Source organism: Sturnus vulgaris, chromosome 4 (genome assembly GCF_052056855.1).
Source record: "Sturnus vulgaris isolate bStuVul1 chromosome 4, bStuVul1.hap1, whole genome shotgun sequence".
Taxonomy (NCBI): domain Eukaryota; kingdom Metazoa; phylum Chordata; class Aves; order Passeriformes; family Sturnidae; genus Sturnus; species Sturnus vulgaris.
The window spans coordinates 7845565-7869909 of NC_142246.1; the positions used below are offsets into that span (position 1 = coordinate 7845565).

General features: G+C 40.1%; 1 long non-coding RNA gene across 1 annotated transcript; it reads left to right on the forward strand.

Moving 5' to 3' along the window:
* On the forward strand, positions 1-23623 carry LOC148223861 (uncharacterized). The gene is made up of 4 exons (XR_015802998.1): positions 1-137; positions 927-1062; positions 11472-11717; positions 12954-23623. It is a non-coding gene; the product is annotated as an uncharacterized LOC148223861 (long non-coding RNA).
* Positions 23624-24345: the final 722 nt, after the last annotated feature.

Consider the following 24345-nt stretch of genomic DNA (forward strand, 5'->3'; position numbering starts at 1 on the left):
GCGGCTCCGGCCCCGCTCCTGTCCCACCGCCCGGGCCGCGGCGATCCCCACACGCCCAGCAGCGCCCTGGAGCCGCGTTCGGCCGGCACCGCCCCGCGGCGCCGGGCACGCCGGGAGCCGTAGTCCGGGAGCGCACGGTGAGAACGGCGGTGGCGGTGGGGATGGCGTCACCGAGGGGCGGGCGCGGCTGCGGCTCTTCCCCACAGCCGCCCGAGGGAAGCGGCGGGACTCGCGGTGTGCACCGAGGGCTGTCCCGGTGCTGGGGTTTCTTTCCCTGAGTGTGGCTCGCTCGCAGCCCACGGTCCCCCCACGCCGGGAAGGCCACGGGCCTTGCCCGCTGGGTGCCAGTGCCTCACGGAGCAGCCCAGAGCGCCGTGGCCACGCATAACCCCAGCGCAAAGTACAGCGCTCCAGCACCGCACGGTGCCTTCCTCTTTGGCAGAGGTTGGTTGGGTGATGCCCAGGGCTCCCTTCCAGCCCTGTGATCCTGCGGTGTGTGCGGCCGTTCCCGCACGCGGCCCAAGGTTGTCAGCACCAGTTCTGCTGCACACACGTGTGTTCCTTGTGGATCTCAGGATGTGACAGGAAGAATGGCTTTCTGGTGGAGCTGTGATGGTTTTGATAGGAAATAGCACATAAATTACTCATTTAACAGATGTGCCGCACTGGTGCTGGTTAATAGTTGGACTAAAAGTAGCTATTCTTCAGATTCTAGTCGAGTCCTCACCAGCAGTAGGATCTCTTATGAATTATTTCAGCACTCAGTTAATGCAGTATTATGTGGCACTTTCTTTATTTTTAACTGTATTGGCAGATGCAGTGAATAACAAGAATCAAACTGCAGAAATTAGATCTTAATCCGAGAACAGCGACATTTTACAAACTGCGTACATGAGGTTTGGGTGTTAATGCTTTCCTTGTTCCAGAAAAAAATGGGGGGAAAGCTGCTGGGACTGCCTGTGGACAAGATGGCTGCCAGCCCTGCCAACAAGATGGCTGCCCCAAGGCCAGGGCTCCAGGGGGACAAGGGAGCTGTGGGATCAGACCTCTCCTGCCTCACAGGTAACTCACCACACCAGGCACCTGGTCACCTCTACACCTGCCTCGACCCCAAAGATAATACGTGTTACTTAACCTTATACATAAGGGGTAGCAGAAGCTTTCAGGTTTGACCCAAAACGTGACTGAAAACAGCGTCTCATAGCAATAAAAAGCAAGTGAGTTTGCAGTTTATCTGCTCATGCTTAGGACTAGGCAAATGCAGGAAATTAGTTGGTAATTTTATAGAGTTCTTTTATGTATTTAAAGGAAGTGCTAGGGGTTTCTCCAAAGTATAAAAAAATTTAGATGACATTTGTATTATTTATATTTTTATTTCAAAAGTATTAGTGAAGATGGAATATGCAATTGTCTGAATATTAAAAAAATTCATGACACTTTTCTCACTATGGGTATAGAAATGCTAGTGTTGTTTATGTTTAGTGATAATTAACAAATTAATGGGTATTACTATTTATGTACTTATTAGAGCTACTTTTAAAATGTTAGGCTCCCAAATGCACTGCAAGATTTTTAGCCAGCTGTGTCTGCTTTACAAGTATTTAAATATGTACTGCATTTAAATGGTTAAAATTATTTAAAATGTGCAACTTGACAATAATGCTTTACATTAATGGCAGTCTTGAAAAAAAACAAACGAACATCTTCCCAATCTACACATCTCTCACTAGACTGCATTTGTATCTTTCTCTTGTTATTCATTTTTTCTTTCTGGTTGGCTGATAACAAAACCAAATGAAATGGGGCAACTAATGGCAGTTCCTCTAACAAAGCTGCTTAATTATGTAGAAACATTATATGAAGCCTATACAAGAAGAATAATATGCTCTGAAGTCATTAAACTATTGACAAGAGATTTCAGACAGCAAACAGATGATTACAGAGGTCTCAATACATTTATGCAGACAAGTAACCAGCCTTTCAATAGTTTCATTAAATTCATTAGTATTCAGGGTGGCAGACAATGTAGATGCATGGGCCTTTTCAGAGCTGAATTCGTTATGTTTTTGTACAGTCTTTTGTTCCAGATTTGTTTATACCTGGAAGTTACAGGGTTTGCTACTATATATGAAAAGGGTTGATAATACACTCTGAAAATTTCCCAAATAGATACAGTCTAAGTATACTAATTGATCACCAAGCATTGTGAAATAATGATTAAGAAAAGACTAAGAATGAAAAATTTTTAAATAATTGTACAAATTGCTGCTACATGAAAAGGCCGAGTGATTGTAGGTGACACATGGGCCTTCCATAGGAGTCAGTTTTTGTTGTAAAGAAAAACATCTTCTACTCTAGCCAGAGCAACAGCCCATGAACTCACAGAGAAAACACTTATGCCCAGAATAAAGCACGATACCACATAGTTACTAGGGTTTGGGGATTTTGTAAAAAAAAAAAAAAAAAATTAAAAAAAAATCAACTGCTACACAGCCATTTTAGACTTGGTTCTTAAAGCAACCATGTTGTCTGGAAAAGTCGTCAGCCATCTTGCTGAAAAATCTTTTCCAGCAAGAATAGGATGAGAGAGACTAAAAGGAAGAAATACAAATCCTTCTTTCTAGGTGGATGTAATAAGGATCTGAGAATCGTTAAAATAAAATAAATATTTGAACAAAACTAAGATTACTATTTCATGTTAAATATAATTTTTTCCCCCAGATATTAACTAGAAGCAAAAGCAAGGTAGGAGTTGTCTAAACCAATTCTAAACAACCTCCAAATAAAAGGAGATTTTGATGGCTGTTATAGGCTGTGTGAATACTAAAATATATATTTTATTGCTGTATGAGCAGACCCCAGTGATATCACAAAGGCAGGACTGTTCAACTTGTCTGAAAGAAGGATAGTGCATGACCACAAAAAAGCACAAACCAAGCCTAGGGCTGTGCATTACTTGCATAGACATGACAAAGGGGCAGATGAATCTATAGTTCTTATTGAGGAAGTTTAGAAATCTATCTAGAAATTGGGGCAAATGTTTATATGAACAGGGAGGAGAACTGTAAGTTTGTCATTCCTTCCCTGAAGACACAGCCCAGGAAGCACTCCTAGATCCTGTTGAAGTTTTTGGGGATTGACAGCAGCCACTCCCATCTTGAGGTGCCCTGTAGCTTGTGACAGTACCAAATCTGTGACACTCCTGCCAGAGACACGGACACAGCCTCGGTTCCCCAGTACACCCTGATGATAAATGGAGCTGGCAGCAAAGGCAGGAAGGGCCCTGGAGATGGGATTGAGGGCGTGTGGGGGGAGGAGGTGCAGTGTTTGATGCTGTGGGCTGTAAGTGGGAGGAGGTGGGGACATAATTAGCATCTGATGAGTTGGGAGGCACCTTTGCCATTTCACTGCTGCAACATCGTGTTTGTGTACACAGTGTGACTCAATAAGCTACGTATCAGTACAGGTCCATAGACAGTCCTTAAAAGTAGAATTATGCTTTTAGGCTGGAGATTCTGTTTCCATGGCAACCCCCAGGTTGTCTCCTTGAATAGGTTTAACAATACGGGATTAACCTCATCTTTATTCACCAGTGTTCAGCGTAAATGTAAAGAAGGGGGGGGAGGAAAGACATTGCTGTGTAGCAAGTTGCATTAAGTTTCTACTCCAGGGAGAAAGCCAACAGATTATCAGTAGTTTTTTCAAAAAATACTTCCATTTGTTATCGGTGATTTTTAAGAGAGATTCATGGGATACTGAAGCCTGTTGCTCAGTCAATGTTACACCCAAAGGTAAAAGTTCAAGTAGTGGCTGGATTACAGATCTGCTGTATGTACATCCAGGTCACAAGTTCACTCCTGTCTGTAAATGTGCCAAAAACAAGCGGCACTGGCTACACATTAGCACAGAAACAGGCTGCCCTGGGTGCCTCTTCAAACACTGCCCTGAAAAGCCACGCAGAGAGTGATGTGATGGCAATAACGTGCTGCAAACAGTCATTCCTTATCCAAAGATAGTTAACTACTTGCTCAAATTCAAGTCAAAAAGGATCTTTTAAAAGATTGCTAGGCTTGACCCAAATTAGCAACACAAAATGTCATACAAATAACATATTAGGTTGTCATTAGTTAAATTTGGCACGCAGGTGGGCAAGAGCACAGCTAGGGGAGCAGAAACAGGAAATTTTGAAAATCTTTCTGAATTGAGGGAAAAGCATTTGCAGTTCAGAATGAAAACCACCGAGGTTCTCCCTTTTCCCAGCAGATGGAGCTTACGTGAAACAAACAGGCGGAGAAGCTGCGGAACCACCGCACAAAGCAAGACTGGGGCACTGGAGGAACACATGGGACAAATCCACAAGGTTCTGGCCAAGGCAGGATCCCGGGGGAGCAGGCAGTGTTCAGGCTATGTGCACAACAAAAAAAAAAAGGAGCATATAGCTATAAAAAACAAATAGATTTAGACTTTGAGAAATACAGAGGGAGGAGAAAACAGGAGTCTCTAGTGTTACAAACACACTTGTTAGCTCCAGCTGATATGAGAGACTGAGATTTTGCTGCAAAATCATCAATGCTGTATTTAAGTAACCTGTTGTGCCTCCAAATGAATCAGTTTGATTTTTATGAATGACAGGCTTTAAAATTGTGCATTTGGAGTTATTCTTTGCCTCCAGGATTTTTTAGGCTGTAGGGTTGGCAAGTTCCTGTCTGTAATTAGAAACACAGAAAGCCAACAATCTTATGTCATTATCTGCCTCTCAGAGTTAGGTCTTTAAGAAAACACCAAATGTTGTGTTACTGTCAATAAAAGCCCTATATCTGCCACCACTGCTTTTATGCACCCACCAAGAAGCAGGACAGAAGATACATGTGACTGGGGAGGCTCTCCTCCACCCCATCACTGATTTTGTCAACCCCTTCCTGGACTTGCTGTATATCACAAAATTCCTAGTGAAGTCAGGCAGTGTTATAGAAGTACTGGAAAGACAGGAGGTCCCTGCAAAACAAAGATACCTTTCAGTATGTGTGTATTAATGAAACAGCAAAAGGTTAGCACACTATTTTAGGAGAATTTTTACCTTCGTATTCTAAAAAGTAGAAAAATGTGCTAGTTCCCAGGACTATTTTAATGGCAACAATGTAACTTTCTTTAGCAATTTTGCAAGACTGAGGCTGCTTATGGCAAGTACTGGTTGGGAGGGGAGAAGATTACAGCCAGCATATGCACACAACTGTTTATGACTTGGTGCAGGCAAAATGCAACATTGTCCCATTGTCCCCCAGGCATATTTGTTCTTTCTGTCTCAGAGGAGGTGAGCAGAGCTAACCATTTCTGTTAAAAGAAAAGTGAAAAATATTGAAGATGGATATGTTCATTTGCTGAAGCCTGATGCTTAAAATTCCTGAGTAGAATTTAGCCCTCTCGGGCCTCTGCTGTCGTTACCTCTTTCTTCCTGGTTTTGTTGGTGATCTTATCAGTCCTGGCTCATATTTTTCCCTTACAGTCAGCCTGAATAACCCTATCGGAATGTGTCTTTCCAACCTTTGAATTCACTCGCTCTTATTTACCTTTCAGCTTTAAACCTCCTACCTTTCATAATCCAGACCAAGCCTGTAACACAGATCTCACACTTTTTTATCCTGTTCTCTTTGACCTGACTAACACTCCCATCTTCCACGCTGCCGTACAATGACCTCCCCTTTCCAGCATGCAAGCCCACGGCCCCTCCTTTATTCAAGTCAAAGAGCTGCTTTTCTCAAGAGGCCTCCCCACAGAGATAATGAAAAGCAGATTAAGAGATTTTAAAAAGGAGTTGGTTCCTTTGGAATGGTCAGTGCACTTTCCCTTTCTACAACCATCCTCTATACTGTAAATTTTCCAAATCAGCGTTTGTCTGGATGTCTGTGCCTTGACCTCAGCAGGACCTAAGCTGTTGGGCCCCAATCCTACACATGCATATGCATGCCATGTCCCTTTGCTATCAGAGACATTCACACAGAGTGATAAAGGATCAGTGCAGTTATGTATTTGTAAAATCAAATCCTGTTGCTTTCCAGATAGCATCATAAAAGTCTTGGACAGAGATAAAAATTAACATTTTTAAAACATTTGTTTTTGTGAGACAGAAAGAATGATAACCTCCAAGGCAAGTGAAGTGGCAGCTCTGTTGACAGCACTTGATTTGTAGATATATGAGAATCTTGAGGGGAAATACCTGTTAAAATGTGACGTGAAGCTATAGAAAAACAACAAAGAGCCATCAGCACAAGTACATCCCAGTGGTGCTTTGCCAGTATCCTGCCTTTTTCTTGTGTGGCTGAATTTCAGGCACCAGAAACAGAAGACGCTTTGTCTGGGCTTTCCCATGTAATCAGCAACCTCTCTCCTGCCTGTCTTAGCCCTCTATTCACTTTATTACTATTATAGTATTCCCTAGAGACAGACTTGGGAGGCATTCACCCCCAAACATCCTGTTACCTTCAAGCAATTAGGTATTTTCTCAGTAACACATTATATGCTTTAATCCTGGTTGCATGTGTGTAAAAAGTGTGGCTAAAAAGTCGTGTATGTAAGAAAATACAAAGTTGATGTAAAAGAGCTTTACCATTGGATTTGATCAGTATCCAGGGGAAGTAAAGTCCCCCAGAGCAGGTGCTCTCCTCTGAAAGCAATTTCAAGAGGGAATTTTGTGTACAAACTGAAGGCCTAGTTGGGGTCTGCAAATATCTAGCAGCTCATCAGCTGGATAGAGTGAGAGGAGCTCACTGGACTCATCTGTATAGCAGGTAAGAGTGAGCCATCCAGCCTGCTCATCAGTCAGGGTGGCAAGCCCCACACTCATTCCAGTATGACACATATCAATCATTTTCTTTTTTAATCACTAACTCAACAGCTGAAAAAGGAAATATGCCCAACAAATAACAAAAAGCTGGCTCAGCCAGCAGTGCTTCCCTGTTTTGCCAAGGGAACAACCTCCTCCCCTGTGCGAGGCCTCTCCTCCCAAGGAACAGACATCTAACTCTCCCTGAGTGGGAAGCCTCTTTCACTGTGCCAGCTGGGAATCAGGGCCCTGGGCACAATCCCAGCACCTGTGCCTAGTTTTCTTACAGAGCACAGCCAGCTGCTCTGTTAGGTCTGCAAATGTCCTGTATACCCCATTTCTTTTCTGTGGATTGCTTTGGATAAGCAATACAAATGTGTTGCTTATATTTGGATTTTTGCAAATTCATTGTTTTACATTTACCTTAACCTGATTTGTTTAAGGATCGTATCAGGCCACTGATAAATGAAGTCATGCCATGTTTTTAATAATTATTAAACCAGCGTTATTGAACCATTAGTGCCCAGAACCCCTTGTAGTATTTTTGAGGGAATTTGAAGGTAAGCAGGATGTAACTGCAGGCCACTTTGGAAACTATGACATGGAGTTTGTGAGGAAGAAGTGTTTTTGATGGCTGGTGTTTGTCAGCAAACTTTTCTGGCATTGTACATGGTAGCAGAGAGTATATTTGACCCTGAGGGTTCACAGGCATTAGATAATTGTTTTGGCTCTGACTTAGTTCATGGCATGTTAGACTAGTCATTTCTATCTGTGACACCAAACTATCAACTGCAAACTTCCTGTGTGGAAATAATTATGCATCTTTTCCAAGTTTGCATTATGTTCTTCTGTATCCAACAGTTCTTATGCAGAAAGGCAAGGTTAGAGTTAAGACCATTTTCACTGCTAATAGCTTAACTCTGAAAAGCCTTCATATTATTCAAAAATTCTAGTATAAGTGGAGCCAGAGTGGGGGTAGAATTCTGTACTGCAACAGGAAGGGGACATATAGAGGTCTGGAAAATAATGAAGGTGGGAGGAAAGTGAATAAAAAATGGTTATTATTGCTGCTTATAATGCCATACTAATTAAACCAGTTTATCTGGGAGCAGAGTTTAAAAAAACACAGAAGGAAGTATATTTTCATTTAAACTCATTGCCACAGGATGTTCTAAAACCCCAAAATATAAATAAATAGGCTCAACAAGAAAATAGACACACTCAGGGGAGCTAGACTTAATGAAGTCCCTGACACATGCTTGTCTAGCTGCAATGTCTTCTTTGGAAATTAGGAAATCCCTAAACTACTGATTTTCTGAAGCAGGAATGACACAAATGGGTAGGAGCTACTTCTCCTATAATCTGTTTCCAATTCTAGCATCCATTACTACTTCCTTTCTTGGTTTCCCTTGAGGAAAGGACATGCCTGAGCCTGCTTTGAATGTAAAAAAGCTTCCTCTGTTCTGCACAAATAGAGGTGAGAGTAAGAGACCATAAGTGATTACCCATAGGCAGCTAATAAAAGCTGTGAGATGCAAGTCCTAACCTGGAACCAAGGAAGTGTTTGAGGTGGACCAAAGGGTCACTGTCAGGGCATCTCGAGGCCCTTGACTGAGCTGTGCATGGCTCACCCCATGCTGGGGGCCTATGGCAGTTTGGTTAGTCCTAGACAAGCACTACCCTGTTTCTGCCACCCTTAAACTCCATGTGTTCCTCTCACCTACAGAACAAACTGGTTAATAAAGGTGGGGATTTTTTGTGTAGAAATATAATGAAAGCCAGGTCAGAAAGGGAAGAGATCTCAGTCCACTTGGTAACTTACACAGAACGAAACTCTACCAAGGAAAGAAACTTGCATCTTCTCTTGCTTTCTTACCACAGTGTTTCCTCTTTGCACTTTACAAAGTACAACTTCTGCCATAATCCACCTGGCAAGAAGTTACAGTCGATCTCCCTCTAGTGGGTAATTAATTAGCCATAAAAGCCACAGCAAGACTGAGATGTGTTAAAAATCTGCCTTGCACGTGCTTTCCTTCATCTTCTTTCTTCAGCTGGCTTTCTTCTTTCATCTGTGATCTTTCTCACACATGCATTATGTGTTTTCTTCTAACCTTCACTGAACTTCATATCTGCTCCTTCTCCATTCTTGTGCTATGTGAGGAGATGGGCTGTTAGAGGGGTTTCTGTTTGACTTTGATGTAAGTGGAAATGAAAGTAAAAAGGCGCCAAAGAATGAATTTAAAATGAAATATTCTAGAGATTAGTGGTGTTTGCACAGAGGCATGTGTGCAACCCCCAGTATGCTGAAGTCTTAGAAATCTGGGGAAAAGAAATCCATAAGACGTACCTGACGTTTGTAATTTATATGTTTTTATCAGGAGTCAGTCAAAGGAAATTTACATTTGGGGTTTTTTTATCCTTAAAGTTGATTTATTTGGGTTGAAAATCTGCATTCTGCTTAGTAGTTTGTTCCCCTTGCATTTGTTGTTCCATTACCAAAACTATTAACAGCAAAATACATAAGCCAGCTGTGTTCAATCTGAAGTTAGCTCTCTAACAGCAGCAGTTAACTACCAAAGAGTATTCCCAGAGCAGAGCTGACGTTAATTGAGAAGGATAGTGCTCTGAAATATGTGGAGACAAGATGCTATAGAAATTGATTTAACCAGACCATGCCTTTTGTGTATGGAACTGCATTTCTCTCTTTGCAGAGAATATAGGCTGGATACTATGGCTGTTACTCCATTTAGATTAATGGAAATATATTAGGGATGATTCTCAAAGGTATCTCCTTTCTCTGACTACTCTGGGGTTTCTTGTGTTTGTGGGGTGGGGGGGTAAAGTATATTTCAAACAAAAAGATGAACAAGTCAATATTGTCCAAATTAAAAATGACAGATCTGGTTAAAAGAAAATTTTAGGACAGGCTTTGATAATATATTCCTCCAGTGATAGTAGTTATCATATTAAAAATTATATGTTACCTTTCTGTTTAAAACTTTGAATTATCTAAATAAACGAACATGAAAGATATTGTGCTCTAATCCAAGTATTTTCCAGGTTCCTGGAGACACTGACCTTTATCTCAAATCACTGTGGTAAACAGTATTCCACAAAAGTCATTAATTAGAACCCCAAGAGTCTTTATTATGGCAAACTTAAGTATCACAAAGCAGATGAATAAAATTAAGATAAACTGGAATTTTACTTTAGCAAAGTAATGTCACAGATTATTTACTGTGAGCAAATTCTGTGCCTAGAAACCCTATGCAATCCATATACTTACATTATTTTGTAAATAACAGCATCATACAAAAATATTTTTCTATACAGCATATCAGGATTATCAAGTTATTTTGCTAACATGGGTATAAAAAATATTGTAGCTTTTGCTCCCTTCATAACTGAGTTGTCAATATAACTAATTTCATTTCACTGTAATAAAGATGAAATGAATTCCAATCCTGCTCCTATATCAGTTACAATATAATTTTATTCACCTGAGACGTTTCATAAACCTGCTGAAGGTAAGAATTGCAGACGGTGCTGAGGCAGGGAAGAGGTACTGCAGAAGAAATTTGCAGGTTTTGTCTCCACAGCTTTCCTTGCATTGGTGAACAGGACAAAAAGAATTCAGTGACTATCAGCTTTTAAGACCAGCTTGTAGAGCTGACAGTAAGAGAATGTTCTTTTACATCCAAATTGAGTACATTCGTTCTAGAATTTATTAAGGCACTGTAAACAAAGAAACTTAGAGTGCCACATCCTGTTCTTTCTTTAGGTTGGGTGAAGGCTTCATTTGGCATCATGAAAACTAGAATGACTACACTGGGCTAAACCAAAGGCCTGTGAGTCCCTTTATCCAATCTCTGGTCACAGTCAGAAGTGAGTGCTTAAGGAAGGAGAACGAGAAATCGGGTGAACATGGAGCATTGCTGCCTGCAGCAGAGACTTGTATTTCATCTCTGCTGATAAACACACACAGAACAGAGTCTGGTGGTCTGAGCACAGAGCTGGGAGCTACGAATCCGCTGTTTCAGTCCTGCCTCTGTCACCAAGGTTACTTGTACATCACTGTGTCCCAGCTCATGTGTGCTGGTGGCAAACCTGCCTTCAAGCCTCTGCACTGCAGAGGCACACACACCCCTTTCTCACGTAGCCATACTCACATTCCGGCTTGTTTTGATCAAGTTTGGTATTATGGAGAGACTTGTTCTTTCCTAATGAGCTGCTTAACATCTTTGATTGTTTCCTGAAGAGCTGCATAATATCCCAGTGCACTTCTTATTATGCCCCTTTATCTCTTCCCCATTCCTTCAGACTCCTCTGTATTTCACATGGTTATCATCACTCGCCTTTGTGGTCCTTGTGCTTTGTCCTAAGCTTGTCCTCTCTCAGTTCCTACACTCAGGAACAGCAAGCTCAGTGCAAGGTAAAAACTGTGCAAACATTTTCCCTGTATAGCCCAAGTCCAGGTCAATCAATCAAGTAGCACAGAGAGGCTGACTTTCAAATGTCCCTGCTTAAGCTGCCAATAAAAAGGTGATGCTGTTAGATTTCAAGTAAAACCAGAAAGATAACATTGAAGACACCTCCTTAAAAATTCCTATTAAAAATTTCATTTAAAAGCTGTGTTTCACATTGCTTCAAGGCTACCTGCAATTCCCAGCATGATGAGATTGCTCTTGAATGGATCCTCAGAAATTGAATCCATCAGCTGAAGGCCCACTTTTGGGGAGTTCACAGTTTCATCACTGCTTCTGGAAGTCTGTCACCTCCTCCTCCAGAACCATCGTTCCCACCTCCACTGATCTATCATCCCTTCAGAAACACCAAGTGGAAGAGGACTGCAAGCTCCACATTCAGGACACTACTCAGAACATTACAATGCAGGCAGGTAAATAAGTTGTCAGAATTCCCTTTTCCATTTTTAACCTTGCAATGTAGAGCCTTTACCAGTATGATACCATTGGGGATTTCTACCAGTTAACTCAGGCTGGCTGGATTGAAGGGCAGATTTGAGGAACTTCTCCCCAAATCCTTGCACCTCAGGTTGAACAGAACCCTGGAGAGCTCCTCCTCCTCCCTGTGGCCTCCAGCTGTGCTTCTTCACAGGGCAGGGGTGCACAGGAACTGGGGGAAGCCACATGCAAATCAGGGCTGAGTGGTAACCAAATATGTCTAACCCGGGGGAAGCTGGTGGGAGTGCAGAGTTAGCCAAAGGGAAGGGAGCAAATAGACTGGAACATACAGGCCCTGGAATATTGGCATGTCAATGGAGGGCTGTGTATAGTAAATAAATAGAGATATGCATGTTTTAGCAATTTCCCCAGGGTAAAGCAAGTAGGAGTGTGTTCAAAGAGTAATATTTTCTTTATACTGTCCTGTGACCACAGGTTCAATATATACATTAGGAAGTACATATAGGGTGTATGTTTGATCAAGGAATTTAGAGAATAACCTGAGTAATTGGCAGCATACAACAAATCCCATCAGTCTGATCTCTATGCCAAGTTCTTTCTCAGTATTACAATTTTGCAAGCAATTAAAATGGCTACCTGTCTACATTATGTTATTACAAGCAACATCACTTGTTAAGTATTTTAAGTAGGAAAAGTGATGTTAGTTGTTGTGCATTGCTGTCCAGGTAAAAATCACACACCTGTGTTAAGCATGCGCAACAATACACCATTAACCTGTTTAACACGATAGCCTGAGTGTTCTTCTTTTACATTTCTACTACAAATCCTCTTTTATTACTTTGCACATTAAAATTTTTTTCTGCTATAAAGAGGATTCAATGATTTTGCAAACTAGCCTCAACCCTAGAATGCTATAATTTGACAATTTCAAGGCTTTTCAACTCAGACCCTTGCATTTATGTCATATATCGCATTGCAGATTTCATCCAATAGTCAAAAATGTACTCTCAATGCAGTATCATCTTATCAGTATTCTAGCACCATAAGCTTTCTCACTGGAAGCAGGGGACTGTTCATTACAATGAAACTGAAAATGGAATAACTGAAGGATTGATTTATATGACCTTCACTCAGCAATGTTCTAATTCTGACATAATCTCCCTGACTGAAATCCTAAACACTGTATAATTTTGATTTATTACCCTTAAAAGAAGGAGCCTGGATCTATAGACCAACAGAATACCTGGCATGAAAAAGAATGGTGCAAAAGCTCAGGAAGACTGCAAGAAAATGCAGATTGATCATGTGACTTTACTCCAAACATTGTCTCAGCCAGCAAATCCATGAATAGAGCTGAAAGCAAGTGGAAAAACATTATGCGGATGTTTTCACAAATCCACTCTGTCACTCGGAAATCTCTCATGATTATATACATTTTATAGCAAAGATAAGAGCATGTTAGTAAGTTCAAGCATGAAACAGTCTGTTTACTAAAGGCTGCAGGAAATGTTTATTAAACCAGCTAATTTATGGCAAAACAGGGCCAGAACTCGATATATACTCCTCAAAAGGCTGCTTTACCAGGCAGCTGTTTCCCTCCCACACCGACAGTATAACTCACTCTGTGCTATTCTATCCTCACATCTGCTGCCACGGGAGCCAGGAGAAGGCTTTGTAAGGGTGTGAGGGCATGTTGGACCTGACTGCTCACAGGTGAAAGCTACAGCAGCCCTATAATGTGCTGCTTATAATTAACAGCTGATACCTTTAAATCAAAGCAGCTGGATCTAAATCAAGTAGACTCTTCTTAAATTGAAAGGTGAATCAGGCTGGTTTCACTTCTTGGATTTTTTTTGGTGAGTCAAAGAGAATAGTTAGAAGAAAGAGCAGATAGAAACTATTCACAACAAGCTGGCTGATAAATATACAGTAAAAGCCCACTGAACACAGTCTTAATGCCCTGCAGGAACTGAAATCAACAGACCAATTTAGAGCAGACTAACAAAAAGAAATCTGCCCTCCACTCGTGCCTTTTTTCTGTTCTTAATATTTGTGAAATGAATGCTTGCCTCCTTTCCTCCCACACACTCAGCTCACAGTTCCCACTTAGCCATTTCCCAGTCCTATTTTAGACAAATCTTTATCTTATCATGCTTCTCCTGCAAATCCTTCTCCTCTAGAGCACTTAACATCCTCTTCTTTCATAAAACCACCTTTTACAAGTGGTACCTAATGAATCTTACTTTATCCTAGCCAGGAAATTGAGGGGTTTATTTTAGAAAAAAAATACTGTTATTCTGTGAATTTTGTGGCTGGTATGAATTGTTTTATTCTAGCAGATAGTAGTCTCCTCTATGCAGGAACATTTGTCTGCTTCACTGTACTGCACAATCCATATTATTCTTACCTGTGAATGGGCCTGTTCCTTATTACTTCTAAAGATCAAACATTACACAATTCGTCCAGTATGGAGCTACAGTCTAAGCTACAGTCACTGTAAAAGCACTACAGCCTCAGAAAGATTATTCCTTCCTTCCTGAATACATTAGAGTGGATATAGCAGGAACTAAATTTGTGCTTAGGGATAGCAGGAAGTGCCTGATTCTTTTTATGTACTTGCAGAAACGGAGGGGGAAAAAAAAAACAGGGAAAATAAGGAGATAAAAAAGAGAAGAGAAAATGGTAAAAAGAAAAAAGAGAGACTTGTGTGGAATCGTATTTAGGACATTTATTCCCTGAACTATGGACAATTTTCAAAGTAATAAAATAAAGTATTTCTATCAAAAACTGTGTTCTACTAGAATGACATAAAGGCTTGTAAGCAGCAGACAAAAGAGAAAAAAACATTATTTCTGTAATTAATTAGCATATTAACATGTAGGAATACAATATAGATAACATTTGATTCTTTGGACTAGAAAACTTAACATAAAGCCCAGTTCTGCAAACCAATCCTGGCATATTTGATTTTCAGCATGAGCTGTTTATTGAATTCTCAAATGAATGTATTTATCATTAGAAAAATCAAAACAGCAGAGGAAGTAATATAGTCTTAGATTTCCCAATGGTGAATTAATTAGCAGAGTCAATTCTGGCCTCAGCCTGGTATCTCATCCACCAGACAACACTCGCTTCCCACTGTAAAAACAGATGATTGTAAAAGCTTAACAGTGTTTTGCCACTGCTGGTAAAGCTGATAGGGATGGGAGTGAAGGGCAGCTTGGTATCTCCTTCAACCAATGGCAAACTATTCAGTATGAGAGGTTAAGAACTACTTTATTAGGATGATTATCGTTACCCTCAACAACAACTATAAAAAGCTCCAGTCAAATGGTTCTGACTCACTTGTAAGGGTAATACCATGTGTGGAGAAAATTCTGGGTATGGGCTGTCACCAGTGGCTAATCCCCCTGGAACAGGTGCACAGCAGTTTGCCAGTCCCACATCACAGCAGGGCTGGGAGCCAGGGCATCCAGCTCACAAGAGATGCCCACTGGAAGGGAGGTGCAACAAAAGAAGAAAAGGCCTGTCTTCATGTTTCTCCCAAGTGGCTTCCACTTGTAAAGTTTTAGAAGAATTTGGAAGCCATTCTCCACTCAGTGTGCATCAGCAGTAATACCCTTTTTGTCCTTCCTCAATAGTGAGTTCTCCTGGGCCACTGCAGCAGCTCCAGGGTGAAATACTTTTGCAGACAGTATGTTTGCAATTGTAAAGTCAACAGATTGTCTGTAAACTGGTGACTGTTAATATAAATACTTTAAAACAAAATGCCTAAGTACCAGAACAGTCCAACCTGACTAAGGTCAAAAAACATTTGTCGAGTCCATTCAGGACAGAAGGCAGAAATATTCCAAAATCGTTTTTCAAATGAATGAACAAGGAATACAGACTCCAAATCTCAACTGTGGCAGACGCTGAACTCGGTGTCATTTGATCTGCAGAAGCACTTGGGTGTCTGAGTAGGCCTCCTGAAACAGAAGGAAGCCTTTCCCAAAAAGATTGCTCAGCTAGTCCAAACTGGTAGCTTCTGAGTAAAAGAAAAACATTTTCTTACATTAGAAGGAATATAAATAAAATAGCATAGTCTTTTCACTGAATAAGATACACCTATTAAAAATTATATGTTGCAGAGTTAGAAAGGGCCCTATAATTAGACCTGCACTAGACAGATGAAAAGACTTCTTAAAAGGATTTTTTTTAAATCTGTAATACAACACACCTTTCAATATAATATTTCTGTCCAATTAAAATTATTCTATTGATGGAGAGTCTATCATAGTTTTATTATGATTACAATTTATTGTAAACTTATTGCATTCATTATTAACCTGAGCTGTAAAAAATGTAAATACTAGTAATTATTAAACTTGAAAACAATGCAAAAAAAGGAAAAAAGATAGTAAAAAAAGAGGGAAATGAAGCTGATTAAATGTCTGGTTGCCATTGATTGCCAATAGCTGCTAGTATTAAATTAAGAGGTTATTTTATTGTCCCCTACAGCCAAGCTCAGCCATGCTCCATTCAATAACCAATAATTAATGCCTTTGAGTTAATAATAATTACAATAAAAATATTCCCCATTTTCTGGCATGCTGTGTTTATTTTAGGATATTAACACAGCAATCCAAATACAACACTTAAAACTCCCTCAGGGTTTTCTGTCTCACATCCCAGACCTTCTGTTTCTTTATAAGCTTTAACAGCCACAGTTAGAAGAGATATAAATAGTCTGAAGCACAAGAGAATCTCTCTTCCCTGACAGAATCTTTATTTACAAGCTCTACAAACCCAAGCAGGTCAAACAGTCCCTTGCTGGCAGGTTAATAAGGCCCACCTGCCAAATAAACCCACCAGTGAACTCCACAGGGCCTACATAAATCCAAAGGGCTTGGAACAAGCTTTTCTCCCTGGGAATCATACTGAGATGGGATGCTTATAGTTCAAAAGGGGGTCATCTTTCAAACCCCAGAGTGCTTGTCTGCCTGGCACACACACATGAATGTGCAAAAGGTTTGCAAAAACCACAGCTCTTACATTCAGAAGACATCATTATTTAACATTTATATTTCAATATTGCTTACAGGACATACACATGCTGAGGGCTCCTCTGCTGGTTCCATATGAACACGTAAGGCTTGTAAGTCTCTGCCCTTTGGACTTTTTAAAAGGCAGGTATAGTTGGGTCATAAATTAAATCTTTAAAATTATTCAAGCCTTAACATACAATTAATTTGCCTAGAGTGCCATGAAAAGAGAATGAAAGAATATGATAACTGGTTTTTTAAGCCAACCTCGAAATAAATTCTCAGAAGCCAAAATAATTTTTTAATGAATATTGGCAATTATCAAAGTAGAATTTCTTTCTGAGACCTAAGCTGTTTGAACACAACTCTTGGGTAAATGTTTCCCATTGAATCAATGAGTTCTCTATGTTCTTTCCTGAATCATCTAGGCCAAGCAACTATCCCAGTGTGGGCATATCCTGAAGAGGTCCACTAGCTATGTTTATATTGCATTGTAAAAAGCATCTCCAAAGCATCCTTCAGATTTCTGTTTGCTCTTCATACAGTCAGCAAAGTGGTAAATTCTGAGCACATACCTCATAATTTATTAGGATGGCACCAGGCAGATGAAGGCAGTGGATTGTAGCTGGGCAGCAGAAACTCTCTGGCTCAAAACACTAAAGCAGAATTCATGATCCACTCATGAAAGGAGCTGGTTTACCTTTGCACACCTGGTTGAGAATCGAAGGGATGCCTGAGCTGATTCACAAACAGATAAATGCCCCAGCCTTAAGAGATGGCCAAGGTAATTAGGAAGGGAAATATGCTGGAGAGTCAGCCTGTGTGTAATGGGCAGGGACCACAGGTCCCACTCTAATGAGCCAGTGAACATCTGATGAAGTTCTTTAATTTACTGTTAGGGTCATATCCATATCAGGGCTACAGGCTGCCTGCCTGTAAGAATCTTTGAGGACAGGTTACAGGCAAATCAGGGAGCACATATAAAAACCTTGCAGCTCTTTGCTCCTGCAGGTCTACAGTGGGCTAGACCAGAGTCCCCACAGGCCCTGGGCATTATAGCTGTATTAGAGCATACATGATTTGGGCTGCAGAGACTACTTATTGATAAGTACATCTATTGGCCAGAGTCATTACAAATACAAGTCAAATATAACAGTTCTACAAGTGTAGGTGAAGTAAGGAACACATGTAGAATGTGCATTTAAGATGGTATGTTGAGGCAAAGCACTTGATTGCACTTTGAAGCCTTTGAATGTCAGGCTACCAGAGAGAATGCTCAGTTTCAGGATGCTGGTTCTGCAGCTCTTGGTGATGTTTTCAGTGGCGTACTTTTACTAAGAGGCAAAAATACCTCTTCTGGGCCCTCTGAAGCACTTCCGGGGTGAGACAGAAGTTGGGGCTTTGAATCACAGACCCCTTGATTCTGAATGTCATTTAAGTGCCTATCATGTCCCATAGAACCAGTGCAAACTGCTTTGAAGAATGAGCTCAGACCCAGAAGATGCACGTAACATCAGCCCTCCAGCAAACTCTACACGCCCAGTTGCTGTAGCAATTGCAAAAGTGGGAATGATGCTATTCTTAGCACAGTGGTACTACAACCATGCCCAGCTTCAGTATGAGACAACAGAGTGGGTGAATCTTCATGCAGGCGGTGTCCTACACCCTGGCCAAGCCCAGCACCTTTCTTCTCTTCTGGGTACATTCTTCATTTGAATCACAGTTTAATTCAGCTGCTGTAAATGCAGCTGAGACAGCCTGATGTTTTTCTGCTATTTGTAATCTGGATGCATATCTGGCCCTGGAGCCAGCAGTGCCTCGGCAGGGTCAGTGCTGTGTGCAGGGCTGAGCTGCTGACAGTGGAGTGCAGTGTGACTCCTGCAGGCAGCCCAGCAGCCCTCGCTCCCTGCCAGGGCTGGCTCACGGAGCCGGAGCCTCTCGGTGCTGCACCGGCTGGCACCGCGCACGCTCTGGCTCATTGACAGTAACTGAAGCGAGCAAACAGAGCTTACAGCAGTGAGCAGACCCAGCTCGAGTGTAAGAACATTGTACAGTGCACAAGAAACACATCCCACTCCTTTCAGTTCTCACAGCAGTGACAGCACAGGTGATAATTTAGCAGATAGGCCTGCATTTGCAAACCTGCTCATCCTGGCCTCATATCCAGTTGTTTCAGCCCTCATTTGTCAAGTACATTTGCACATACTCAACACCAATGTAAAACAAGTGCTAAGCATCTTTATGTAAAGTCTCCAAACAGTTCTTGAAATTAGTGGCAATTTCTGAAAGTGCCTGTCAGTGAGCATTTTTCTCAAGGCATATACACTGAGTAAATAGGATATGATCACAACTACAGTTTCTCAGTACAGGAAATTGCCAGTCACCAACATAATTAGAAACAGTTCATGTGATCAAATTAATCATTCAAAAAAGAGCAATTACTGTTAACAGAATAATGGCATGCCTTAAAAAAGAATGAAATTAACCTTTAGGACCACATAGTTACCCTCACCACTCTGTACTGAGGCAGCAAAGATTAATACATGTGCAAAATAAAACACTGCAAAGCATCTGCTGAAAACAGTAGTAGCATTATCTATCTGGCCTATTCAACCCTTAACAAACTTTATTCTTCAGCCCCAGCAGAGAGTGGAAATATCAGTAGTCACTTCTCTGCCAAAATGAAATAAAAACCACTCTTCAAGACTTCCATTGCTATATAACTTACCACATTGTGATTATCGCTGACCAATAGTTACATGAAGATTAAACAGAAGTCAGCAATTTGAAATGCAGAAGAATTTAACATTCCAATCTACATTACCGCTCACTGAAAGCTAAGACTTAGCTTGTTAAGGCTAAAGCTTAACTCTGTAAGATCTAGAAACATATGCCAAACATATTGCAAAAAACTTTATTTTTGCTCTTGTGCTAAACATTAATTCTGATTATAAATGTGTTTTGAAATTTATACTTCTAAGTGAGATTAAGTTTATGCTTAGAAACACAGTTACCCTGTGCTATCAATAGATAGAAGAGTTAATATGTTTTGAATCCTCAAGCTGTGTGTTTCTACATAGATTAGATTTATTTTATTCTGAATGTCAGCAATGTTTAAATTAAGTCATACTGGTGGGGAAGATAATTAGAGACATACAACTTCTATAGATAAATTTATTGATTCACTGAAGTTACTTATACCAAGCTGAAGCACGTTAGCTGCTGAGAACTGGTACACAGCTGGTTTTTATCATCCCAACACTGGAAAACAGCAGGGACATGCTCCTCAATTTTCCTTTCTCGTGGCCCCTGTCTTGCCCTGAAGATGTATCCCACTCCCTCATGTGTTTAACTTTCCTCTTCCTTTTGCTCCCTCAATTACACTTCCTTCTGCTCAACACAAATGATGCAAACACAAATAGGTATTCACAACAAAAGTGACGTTTACTCCATTATTTTCCCGTCTGAAACTGATAAACAGGCTGCTGTAATTCATAGTATGAAGAAGATTCACATTTAACTGTGTTTTTTTCATCATTTTACTCTGATCAGTATTTAAGCCATAAACTGTAGCTGCATTTAAGATGTCCCTCATTTGGACTAATTCTATTTCAAATTCTCAAAGTAGATTATTTTCTTTTTCCCAAGGAATCAACTTTCTATTAAAAAATATCATTACTCCATTTTTATAGGGGTTACACAAAGTCTGAAAAGCCCGTACCTTCTTATTTTCAAGATAATTTAAAAGTGATTTTAATACAACATCAAACTTTTCAAGTAACCATTTTAAACGAATTTCCATTCAAATTAATTAGCAAATACACGTCCAAGTTCTCTAGAACACATTTACTACTATCATTTTGTGATGAATGTGCTACAGTTGATATATTTTGAAACACCGATTTTAAATTTCATATTTCATTGTTTCTTGATTCTAGTTTAGCAGCTTCCTGTATCCATATTAAACAGCATGCAATATGCTGCATGGTCAAAGGCAAACACATACATGCTGATAAAGATTTTTCTTAACAGTTGTGATGATACAGAGACTGACATACTGAAGATCACTGTCCATGTCTAGCTATACTTAACCTAGCTAAGGATAGGTTCAGACAGATTGAAAACAATGATTACTCTCTGTTAATCCAAAGAAAAACGTGGAGTGCTGGCCAAAGTCAGTGCACAGGTGATGGGCTGCCAGCATGAAAGTGTCATGGTGATACTAGGGATAACACTGAGGAGCCATCAGTGCTACATCAAAACAGGACAATGGGCAGCATTAACTCTACCAGTGTGTTCATGGTTTGAACTGTAATGTCTTCAGTGTTCACCCCTAATACATGGAAAAGTCTGTGAAAGAAGAAACAACTAAATCTGTAGATTCTATATGGCCCAATACAATACTTATTTAACATCTTAGTACAATAAACACTGCAAACGTGCTGTGCTGCTCTACTAATTTGGGAATATCTGTTTAACACATGGACTACACTCATGTAACCTCAGTTTAGCACTGCCACGAAGATAATCTGCATGCAGGAAAACACATACTAGACAGATTATTATATAAAATCCTAAAAAATTAAAATGGGTACAAGAGTGGAATCTAGAAAGCAGTCAATCCTTAGCATCCATACAGGAAGGAAATGTAGACACAAGGCTCCTGCCACAGAGATCTACAATGAGATTAAACATGCTCATGAAGTGCACTGTCTGTGCTATTGCCAGGGGAATGGCAAAGTTTCAGCACAGGTTCTGCTGGTGCCAATTGCTTCTAATGGTAACAAATACCTGAAAATGTGCCCCCATCCCCTCATCAACAGCACTGACCAAGCTCTCCAAGAAGGGAGCTCTGCACTGTTGCACAGAGTAATGCCACACACAATGCTTGTTTCTGACCTCTGTCTAACACAGTGGAACTGCAGCAACTGCAGTGCAAGGCCTCGGCTTGTCCAGCACTCACCATCCCTGCAGCAGCAACAAAACAAAACTTCCTTCACTTCAGAATTGCAACACGTGCCTGAAGCCAGGGGCACTAGCTTCAGTTATTGCTGAATAAGTGATCTTGAAAAAGTACTTGAATTGCAAATTATCTTTCGGCCTAGTAACTAACTGATAATCTCCAAAATATTTAAATATTTCTAGGACAGCATGCTACCACTACATTGATTTAAATGCCTTTGAGTTGAAAGAGGGATATTAATTGTGATACTATTTAACACAATATACCCATAAAAGTTGAAAGTAAGAAGCAGTAACATTTTAGACACCAAATAAAACAGGAGTCACTAATAAATGAATACTTCTATTTGCTCTAGTTGTGCATCTTTGCTATTTCTTAGATAGGCCATTGAAACCAAAACTGCTAAAATATATTGGCTAATTTAAGATCACAGGGAAATATAACAAAAAGAACAACATCTCCAAGAGGTTCAGCCTGAGAAATTGTGACTACTAGAAACTGATTAGAGGACATTTCCTTCAACTCTTTCAAAGCTATAGCTCAAGTGTAATGTAGCGTGTCTGTGATTTGTCAGCAAAGTTTATTCTGCACTGTTGTACGCATTTACACCTTGAGAAGTTAAAGCTTTTCTGAATTCAGTTTTCAGAAGTGTCATATAACTATACCCCCTTACAAATGACCTGCCTCTTTGTGTACTGCAGCAGAAAAATTTGTTATCTTTATTACCACAATAAGAGCTCAAGGAAATGGCCAATCGTTTTGAAAATTAAAAAACCTGCAAGCACAATTTTTATTTAAAGGGTCAAGACATTGGACAAGTTTGCACCAGTGTCTATCTATAATATAAACTGGTAGTATTCCAGTTAAAGGTGTTAACTCCCAGCATAAGCTTTACTGGAAATCTGCATGGTGGGTTTATAGGAGGTAACTATAAGGTTGCAAATCTTGGTCTCACAGACAAGGCCAGTGATCTATAGGAATTGTAAGGACTAGGGAAGATTTGTCACCTTGACCATGATAACAAAAATCTTTCCACTTACACCTTCAAGAACTGACATAGAAGGCAAATACAGGAACTGTGTTAACTGTAGGATATTGTGCATTAGTGATAAGTACAAAATGAAATTCTGTTTCTCTTTTGTAAGTCATACATAAAGACGAATTTATATCATTGGGCCTGCAGAAAGAATTTATTCTCAAGAGAACATAGATAAAGTATTTGTATCATGCAAATTATTGATGATTAATGTTTCTTATGGAAGTTGGGGAGATTTTGGGGGGGGTAACAGAAAACACCCATGCTTTGTACTTTTAGTATGTTAGATTTATTGTTCAACTGTAAAGGCAAGTAAGCCTTCATATTGCCTTACAAAAGGATTCACATACTTGTACTTCTATTTATTTGTGTTGATACTGGTATCTCTAGTTTTAATTAGAAAGGATCTTTAGTTTTTCTGTGACTGCATTTAACTGAACTTTAGAAAGGAAGCTGGATAAAACTGTCACGACTTTTAATCCAAATTAGCTATTTTAAAATGTAATGGCACTTTATCTTTCTCTTTAGTGCTGTAAACACTGACATTCGGAAACTAAATCTTGTTTGTCTAACACCTTAAAGATAGTGTATTTTTTTTTTCACAGAAAGGCTGTAAAACAAGTTAAGGTACCTTTATCACTGCAGACAGATCTCCTCCAGCCACCTTCAGCTTAAAGTTTTAATCAGCTAATGATTAAGATTTTCATTACCAAGTACTTAGCACTAAATTTGCACTGTTCAACTGCTAACTGCCATGCAGCGACCATCAAACACTCACCTAAAAACATCAACAAACTTTAACATATGAAAGTAAATAAAGGATCATGTAAAAAATAAACAGTCTGAGCCTTTCTGCAACAGATGGCCTAATTTCACCATTATCCATGAAGTATGATGCTGGTGTGTTCCCCTCCCTCAATTATCATCTGTTTACCTTTGGCAGGAGTTGTGACAGGTCCTTAGCTACCAGGTTAATACAGTATCCATAGCACCGAGGAACCTGTTCACCTTGTACACAAACACAGGTTCTCAATGCTCCATAAATCCTTTATTAAACCATTGAAAGCTTGAAAAACCTGGCCATTATCTGCTTTACATTATCTGGTGCAACAGTTCATGAGACTATTTGTTCCTATTGTAACATGACGGCTGTTTAACGATTTGACCTAAAAAAAAAAAAAAAAAAAAAAGAAAAAAAACCTCCGTGTTTTCAATTGGCAAATTGCAAGCACATGTACTTATTTTGATGCAAGCTTAAAAAAAAAGAAATAACCCAAGCCATACTTCCAGAAGAGACAGCCCAGATAATTCGCAGCCAGGCACACTTCGGTTCTTACAACTATTCGACAGCCTCCAAATTGTGTGCAGTTGCACGGAAAGTCAAAACATTTGGCTTAAATCAGGATTTTCAGAAAGCGCACGTGTACGGTGGCTGAGGCCAGCGGTGAGGAGAGCACTTTTCAACCGGCCAGGAGGAAATAAATAATTGTAAAAAGATATTTAAAACTAAACGTTTTTCGCCGACCTCTGTATAGTCCCTTTCAGGGGGGAGAGGGGGCTGAGTTTAACACATTCTTGCG